This window comes from Phoxinus phoxinus (assembly GCF_949152265.1).
Source record: "Phoxinus phoxinus genome assembly, chromosome: 1".
Classification (NCBI taxonomy): domain Eukaryota; kingdom Metazoa; phylum Chordata; class Actinopteri; order Cypriniformes; family Leuciscidae; genus Phoxinus; species Phoxinus phoxinus.
The window spans coordinates 1,834,318-1,844,312 of NC_136876.1; positions in this window are offsets into that span (position 1 = coordinate 1,834,318).

Consider the following 9,995-nt stretch of genomic DNA (forward strand, 5'->3'; position numbering starts at 1 on the left):
GAGACCAGAGTAAAGTGCATTACAATAATCTAGTCTCGACGTAATGAATGCATGAATAAGCCTTTCCGCATCTGACAGCAATAAAGAAGGTTGAATTCTGGCAATATTTTTGAGATGGAAAATGTTTGATTTTTAAACCATTTTTTTAACGGGAGATTGACAGACGGATCGGTGCAGCTGCTGCAGTAATGCGGTCATTGTACCAGTCTGTCGTGGTGAAGAAAGAGCTGAGCCGCAAGGCGAAGCTCTCGATTTACCGGTCAATCTACGTTCCTACTCTCACCTATGGTCATGAGCTTTGGGTCATGACCGAAAGAACAAGATCCCGGATACAGGCGCCGAAATGAGCTTTCTCCGCAGAGTGGCTGGGCGATCCCTTAGAGATAGGGTGAGGAGCTCGGTCACTCGGGAGGAGCTCAGAGTAGAGTCGCTGCTCCTCCACATCGAGAGGGGTCAGCTGAGGTGGCTCGGGCATCTGTTCCGGATGCCTCCTGGACTACTTCCTGGGAAGGTGTTCCGGGCACGTCCCACCGGGAGGAGACCCCGAGGAAGACCTAGGACACGCTGGAGAGACTATGTCTAAACAATCTATGGATCTAAACAAATCAATCTGACCATAGATGTGACCAGTAGCGGTGGCTTTCTTAATCGTTTTACATGTTTGCCTAATGTTTTCTGTATATAGTTGACTGTGTTTAATGTTGATCATTTATGTATTATCGTAAATCTACATTGGTGAATGGTCCCCATGGACCCAGTCTAGCCAGAGGATGGTCCACCTCGACCTCAGTTTGCTCAGGGAAAGGGAGAACTACGTAGCGCACATAAACCTGTGAGTGAAGTCCAGAGAACTCTGTAAGTTAGCTTGCAATACACACACGACATGTACACAATGACCTATTAATAGACGATTATTGGCTACTTTCTCTGACCTCACACTAAACGATGTTCCTCCAGTGTTGCTTCTTGTTGTACTGGAAACATCTAGGTTTGCAGAAGTTAACCCTCTGGGGACCAAGGTGTTTTTGGGGTCCTTAAGATGTTCTGACATGCCCTGACATTTGTGCTTTTTTCAGTTGCTTATAAACATAATAATGGCAAAGGTGTAATTACACTCTATTTATCACATACAGGGCTACCATAATATGTGAGCAATATGCATGGTTATTTAAAAAACAGTGTCTGAACGCCACAAAACACATAGTAAATATGTGTTCACAATACTTTTGAGTAATGGATGTTGTCATCTAGAGTTTTTCCTTCAAAATGATCTGAAAATCATCCTGCCTAGTCATTCACATAAAACAAAACATTGATTTACATTTTGTAAAACACTTTTTGTTTGGGAAGGCAATATGCGCAGGGGCGTGACTGATCCAACACCAGCATGTATAGTAAGTGGTTCACACCTGAGAAGACAATGGACCCCGCATAATGACCCCGCATAATGAGCTTGCATAATGAGCCTTTCATTCAGGTGTGTCACACAAGAAAGAATGTGAGGACAAAAAAAAATATATATATATTTTTTATACATGCACATTTTATAATATCCAAGGTAAACATTTCTAGTAATTGTGCAGTTAACTCTCATACTGTATTTTAAGAAAGTTTTAGAATACATCATCTGCCCTTCCAGTGTTGCTTCTTGCTGTACTGGAAACATCTAGGAAACGCTCTTCATCTGTCCTCCAGCTACTGTACTGTGTCTCTGCAATCCTCCACTACATTACGCTGTACAGTAAACTTGTAGATCTGTGTATTCCCCTCACACCACCAGCATCAGCCGTAGACCTGGACCTGCTTCTGGACTTACCTTTCTGGATGACATATGTGCAAGAAGTGTACACCTGATGTACACCTGATGTGCACCACCGTGTTCGACATACTGAAGCGCAATTTTAGTGAGTTGATGTATTCAAACATGCCTATGGCTGACTTTTATAACACCCTGCCTAGGGCAGATGAGAGCCCAATGGACTACTGGATAAGGCTGAATAAGGCGATTTATGTGGCTGATGAGTGTTTGCGTAGGCGCAACAAGAGCGTTGAGGACCCTGCTACTGAAGCTGTTATGATGTTTATCTCACACTGTCCAGATCCTGGCCTTGCTTTGTCTTTTCAGTTCAAGCCTGCTGAACAGTGGAGTGCTGCTGAAGTTCAAGAGCGACTGGATAGTCATCGCAGGAACCTGCAGAGAGCTTTTGCTAGAACTTCACGTTCATTGCCTGTGTCAGCTTGCCATCAGAACACTGTGACTGTCTGTGACGATCCTGTGCCCAGTTCTCCCAGACAGCCTGAACTCTCCTCAAGTCAGATACCATGTTTAACTGGTCAGCTCAACCCCAGCGCAGCGCCTTTTACTCCTGTCGATAGTATGCAGCAGTTGGTTGGCATGATTTGATAAAGTTTTATCTCTCTGCACTGCCTCACTGTCCTCACCCAACCCAAACTGTCCTGTCAGAACTTCAGACCCCAAGTCCAGTTTGAGCTCAGCATGTAGAGTATGTCGATCTAAAGAGCACACTACACATACTCATTGTATGTGGCAGAGGCTTTGTCGTAACTGCTTCAAACCTGGACACTTTAAGAGCAATTGTCCTGAGACGACGGGCCTTGAGCTGCCTTCTCCAGCCACCCAGTTAAACTAAATAGCCCATGTGCAGAGGGGGATAACATGGGCGGTGGCATATTTCTCCTAAAAGATGAGTCAGACCCACAAGTAATTTTTGTAAATAGTTGCAAATTGTTGCCACCCGACAAAACAGTGCTGTATGTGTGATCTCAGAAAATTGATGGAGCTAGTGAACTCTTTTATGCTCCTGTGACTGTCGGTGGCCAGTCCGTACTGAACGGTATGCTAGATTCTGGTAGTATGGCTTGCACCCTGAGCACGAAATGTGAATCCAAGTTGTGTGCTGACGGCGTTCTCCCTCGACCCTCAGTGATTCCTGGTGATGTGGTCCTGGTGGGCTGTGGTGGTCTTACTACTCAGCCTAAATGCGCGTATGACCTGGAAATTGAAGTCTACGGGTTCAAGTTCATCGTACCAACCTTAGTAGTACCTGGACAGAAGGATGAGTTCATTATCGGCAGTAACGTCATCAAATGCGTGCTTCAGAAGACGAAAGCCGAAAAGAAGTACTGGGAACTGATTTCCTGCAAAAACAGCAGCCCTGAGTGTGCAGAGTTTCTTGAGCTTCTGAGCTGTGTTTCTCGTTGGTCTGGTCCTCAACAGCCCGCTAAGCTCGGCACAGTTAAGCTTTGTCAGGCGGTTACTTTGCTTCCCAGATGTGAGCACCTTGTCTGGGGAAAACTACCAGCTAACACTAATGTCTCCCCAGGAAGCTCTGTCATCGTCGAACCCACTACTTCACGTTCAGCGCCACGTCATGTTCTTGTTGGACGTGTAGTGACTCCTATGTGGGGTGATCGATGGGTGCCGATGAAGATCTTGAATCCCACTCAGTCTCCAATAACTCTTCGACGTAACGCTAAGCTGGCTGATATGTCTCCTTGTTTGGCGGTGGAGGATGTTACGGTTTCACAAGATGTGTGCAGACCTCAAGTTTCTGATGCAGCCTTCCCCGAGTCTCTTCCACCTGTTGACCCTGTGCGGTTACTAGTGGTGTCAACAATAATCGATTCGGCGATGCATCGCAATGCGGGATATGCACGATTCAGCATCGATGCGGCAAAGTGCCATAATCGATTATGTCACTGTTTATTTTCTGGCCTTGAGTTGGACAATAAAGTTACTTTCGTGGGCATAACAACAACAATCAAGACGGCTGAGGCGGAGGGAGATGACCGCGATAGACGGGTAATTAAAAACGCACCCAAAGCTTGGAAAAGCGGACATCTGGGCACATTTCGGATTCTACGAAGTTAATGGGAAACTAAACAAGACGAGGCTGAACACAGGAGCGCAACTTCGCGGCTGAGACACGAATAGACTAACATAAAGCTTTTACTCTTAAACACAAAAGGCACGTCCATTTGAATAAAAAAATAATATTAATTAAACAAACCAGATCAAGAGCAAAAACTAAATAAAGTGCATAACTGAAAAATAAAGCATAGGCTCAAAACTAATACAAACAGTGGCACTGCGCATTGGGCTCCAATAATTATTTTCCGTCTTCTAAAAAAAAAAAATGCTGCCACACTGCCGATGTCTTTGTTGACATGGTAGAAGAGGACTGACTATGAATTAAACGGTCTCTCAATTAAATAAATAATATTTTGCAAACCTTCTAGCCTAATTTCTTCAGTCTGTCTCTCTTCTCCAGTGGGTTGGGCTAATCCAAAAGAAGTGAAAACAAGGGGGGTGTTCTGAAGACACACTGTTACCTGTGAAACAGGGGTGCTCTGAAAACACCCCCATTTGCAATTAGTGCTTTCCACCTGATGAAATGAACGCGCAAAACGAATAAAATGAACGCGGGAAAACTGATGAAATGAATGCGCAAAACGAATGAAATGAACGCGGCAAAACGAATGAAATGAACGCGGCAAAACTGATGAAATGAACGCGGCAAAAAATCGACCAATCAGAATTTTGGTCAAGCCAGAACGTATCGACCAATAATCGACTAATAGACCGGGAGATTACAGCCCTAGAAAGCAGTGATTTATGTTTTCTTTTTCAGGTTTGAAAATGCCATATCCAATACCCTGTACCATTCAATTTTATTTAGTTTAATGACATTTATGTCAAAGATACAGGAGAGTGATAATACACACATAGCAGCCAATAAAATCTGTTGTTCAATATATGACTGCTTGTATTGCCGCATGACTGATGAAAAAATTGCCTTGTTGTGTGCAGTAGAATTTTGATGCATCGCAATGCATCGTAGAATCGAATTGAATCGAATCGTTACCTGGTGAATCGTAATCGAATCGAATTGTGAGGGCAGTGCCAATGCACACCCCTAGCGGTTACTGCATGAGTATGGTTTGGAGGGCATTGATATCGAAGGATGTGAAGTCTCCGAGTCATGGAAGGAGGAGTTGGCGAGTCTTATCGTGTCCTATCGTGATGTTTTCTCCAGAGACAGACTCGATTGTGGAGAGGTGAAAGACTTTGTACACCGAATTCATCTGAGCGATGAGCGTCCGTTCCGCCTGCCCTATCGCCGAACCCCTCCCGCCCACTACCAAAAGTTGAGAGAGGTACTTTCTGATATGGAAGAGAAGGGCATTATTAGCAAATCTGTCAGCGAGTATTACTATGTGTTACACATTACTATGTGTAACATAGTGTTACTATGGTTACCAATGTTTATAGTAGCGGATTCATTTCAAACTATAATCAAATTGACTGGAACTACCTGTGCATTAAACGGTTTCATCTTTAAACCTTTCATCATTAGTCAAGTCAAGTCATTCAATTTATGTGTATCATTAAAACAAAAAAATCTAACTAGGGATTTACTAATTACAAATTGTTTGCTAAAAACATAAGAAGTTTAATTTAAGTTTAAGTTGGCAAAGGGTGAGCATCCTTGATCGTCTTTGCATTAAAGGGCACCTATTATGACATTTAAAATGTTCCTAATGTTGTTTAGGGAGTCCCCAACAACAGTTTTACATGCATGCAATGACAAAAAACACTTTTGTTTTCGTATAATATGCATTTATTTTTACCTGATTTGCTCACCGACTCCCAAATGATTCGTTCAACGACTCGTTTTTCAAACCCCTCCTCTGCGCGACGCTAATCTGCGTTGATTGGTCAGATGACCCAGCAGTGTTTACAGAGATAATACTTATTTTTAACACGGAGTACAATGATGCTTTTATCAATTAAATTGTATTATAATAATGATTATAGTCCACTGCTTTATAGTTTGTAGTAAAAAACGAAAAATAAGATAAAGAATTTAATGTTATGTTAGCGAGCATAGCCCAGAGTTCATATTGTAAAAGCACAATCAGTCTTTGTTTGCGTTAGCCCGATGCATAAACATAACGTTTTTACACAAAAAAAAAATGCAGTTACGTTACTACGAGGTATTACTCTATTCTTTAGACAACTCCAAAAACAACGACAAACACTTCACATATCTCAATACAATTGTCATTGAAGACCTAGAAGCTAAACGGTGCTTACTCAACAAACAAAATAATTATTAAGCATGCTACATAAAATATAAAAGCAACAATTATTAATAACACTTACAGGTTGTGATACGGAGGAGGAAGCTGATGCAAATACACTTGGAACTGAACCTTCCTTCAATATCAGCGGCTCGCGAATCCAAGTTTGATTGCATTTAAAAAGCAATCGTCTTCAAAATGGCGCGAACAAAGCACAAGGCTCGGACTATACTTCTGTGGTATAGTGAATTGTAGCCACTTAGTCTTCAAATGCTCCTCCTTGGGCAGATGAAAAAAGTTGGCTTTTGAGTCGCACTTCAGAACACAGCGTCTCGTCGCCATGATGTTTCCCTGCTGGCCTTGGAGCGCAATAAGTGGACGTATCGTATTCAAATAACTTGACAAGTTGACGTCATCTAGTCAGAGAAAAAGCTTCGGTCTTCTAACGATTCATAAAAATGACTCAGAGTCGACTCTCACTTTTGAAAGACAATAACTTTATATACGGTGCACTTTCATATTTCAAACTTTGCAGGATGTTTTTGTTCACTTAGATCTATGTTACACACTACATGAAAGGTACATTTCAAAATTCCATAATAGGAGCCCTTTAAGCCAGCGAAAGTCCGTACAGACTCTGAGAGAACCATCCTTCTTCCATACCATTACCAAAGGAGACGCAATGTGGAGTTTAACATCAATTAGTATAATGATAGGTAAAACAATCCCCTATCGAAATTGCCAACTGTTTTATTTTTTTGTTTTCATTTAATTTAATGCATGTCAATAAATGTAATGCATCTTTATATTGTAATCATGGTTAGAGACGCTGGTTTTATTTCACACTCTACATAATTCATTTAAATAAATGACATGATTTAGTTCAAATAAAGATTGCCTTGTCACTGTCAGTGTTGCCTGTCATTCAGAAATAATTTTAAAGCAACGAGGGGACTGTAGACTTTAAAGAGGAGACGCACACAGGTATCTCTCTCTCCGTAACTTAAGAAAATAACCGTCATTTTTACCTGTCTGTAAAAAAATTACACAGTTACAGCTTTAACTTGTTTTTAACTTGGCAAATAACCAAGGTATAAGCGGGATAATCCACGGCTAGCCATGCATTAAAGGATTATCCCTTACATAAATAAGGCAGAATCAATGTTCTGCACAGTCCACACTGACTGTGAGCTTAGTAATAAGTTCATGAAGTTCATCTTCTACAAACAAAGGTGAATTATTATTGTGATCTGGCCAAAAAGGGCCGCCTATTGTTTTATGTTCCGCTTAAATAAACACTTGTCAGTGTGTTTGCACAGTGTTCACCGCTGGACCTCACTGTAATGAAGCTCCAGGACAGTAGGTGGCGCTGTGCATATAGTTTTGTTTCATTGTTTCTGAAAGTCTGACAAAGTTAAATGTGGCAAAATAAATGTATAAATAAAAACGCAAAGCTGAAAGTTGTGTGTCTCGCTGTTCTCCTCTCATTAGCGCTGGACACTTGACGGCTTAGTCTTAACACTGTGCTACAACTAACCCCGCTGTGCACAACATATCTTAAGCCTAGCTAGCAGTTGCTAGGAGTTGCTGACATGTTTCAAAATGGTGCCATGATTTAGCCAACAAGACGGTGAATAATGTAATATAAAGTTAGATTTGGTGACGTACACACCGACTCAGAAACCCAAACACACCCGTGTCAAACACTCTTTGTCCAGCATCTTCAGGAAATCTTATCTTAGTTTTTCTTGTACAAGTAGCAAGTTTGTGTTGAGGAAGAACTTTTATTATTTTTGGGAACAGTGGTTTAGGCCGCAAGGTGTTTTCATTTTCAGACAACAACCATTCACATGTCATTGTTTTTAATATTTTAAACTCTTACTTTAATTAACAGCAATACACCACGTAAAAAAAAAAAAAGAAGCTACATTCATATAGGCATGACCAATATAATGATAATATTGCACTAAATGGATAGTGGGTAAGGGACAGCACAGTCAATCCACTTTGTGTTTGAGGCGTGAGGAGTCAGTGTGGTATAACAAAGCTTTATTTCCACAGGTCCTCATTTCCAGCAATGCTCCGGAACACCCGTTTCGAAGCACTCGTGTGTCGAAACCTCGAGACGTGTGTCGACACTGGGCGTCGAACCCATCCCTAGTTCTCAGTGTACTTTAGTATTTACTTTTATCCATAGTGACATGACATTATCCATAGTCTGCCTTTAACCTTTATGTATATTAGTTCTTTCTCCTTATTCCTAGCATTAGTTCTCCTTTCTTTAGTTGTGGTTCCTTTCTAGCTACTGCTTAGCTTTAGTCTCTGTCATGTTGTGTCTTGTGTCGTGTTTGTTGCGTCTCTTGTTCTAGTCCGGTCCTGCAAGCTGAGCTTTTATACCTGAGTGTAAGTTCATGATGATGTGGTCAATTTAAAAATGGCAAATTCTCCCTTTAAACTCACATGATGATTGAAGTATGTGATTTGTGTCTAATGTTGTGTTTCAGTTTCTTCATCATGAAGTGTTCAGGTTGTACAGCATAAGATAGAGATGATGGTGGAAGAGAATGGAGGGACACACTTCACCAATGACATGTTTGAGGAAACAGAGACATTTAATAAACAACATATTGAGTGTGTTTAAACCAGTATTTAACTCAATTTGACAACGATTAAAACACACACACACACACACACACAGACTTTGCTTCTTCTATAAGGAATTCAGGGTTTGTAGGGAATTTTCTCTTCAGATGGACAGGAGCATATTTGCATATTAGATTAATAATCTAATGACTCATCTGTTCATCTCCAGTATATCTTCCATTCTATGTGAGTGACCATTTTGTGTTTCTGTTTGTACAGCATCACTTTCTCATCTAACTTCTGCTTCTGAATCTCCTGAATGTGCACTGTAAAAATGAAAACATAGATTTGATTTATATCTAATTAATAAAAATGAGGCAACAGATTACAAGCAATATTATTAATTAAATTTAACAAATTAGAATTGAGTAATAATTAATCAAATTAATTCATTAAATGTTAACCATTTAAAATGAGTAAAATTTACAAAAGATATGTTATTGCCAACATTGAAGACATCTGATGTTAACAAGCAGAATCACTGAAGGAGAAAACCATAATTAACGTCACCATTATGGAGATGAGTGTGTGTTTTAGTTGGGCTCTTCACCCTTAAATGATTAACTTTAAGTTTTGTTTAGCTGCTGTACGTGAGTTATAACAGCAGATGAACACATGGAAAAGGTGATCTGATGGTGTTGGTTGTGTTTTAACATAATCATTATTTCACAATCATTGACCCTGAATCACTAAACTCATATAGAGTCCAATTTATGAGTTATGTCAACTTTATTAACTATAGCAGTACTGGCCTAGTAAACCATAATATTATCAACTTTTACAATGTAATCCAAATCATTTCTAAAATGTTTCTCTTGTACAATAAAGAGACACTCAGACATCAATAATCACCCTGTGAATCTCAACAATGGTGACATTTATAAAGCATGTTGCAGTGCATTCTGGGTTGCACCAATCAAAACTTATTCATGGCTCCCATCATGCATTGCTGCATGAATAAATAATGAGCTTATGCTCAGAGGTGATCTGTTTGTCACCATTGCTGAGATTCATACGCTAAATCTTGATGTCTGTGTGTGCCTTAACATTTTTTTTATATTTTTTAGATTTATTGATTTCGTTTGAATTTTATTGAAAAGGCTAAAAATATTATGCAGCTAAAATTAATAAAATAAACCGAACTCATAAATTGGAATCTATAAGAGTTCAGTGATTCAGGCCAAATGATTGTGAAATAATGATTATGTTAAAACACAACCAACACCATCAGATCACCGTTTCTCTTT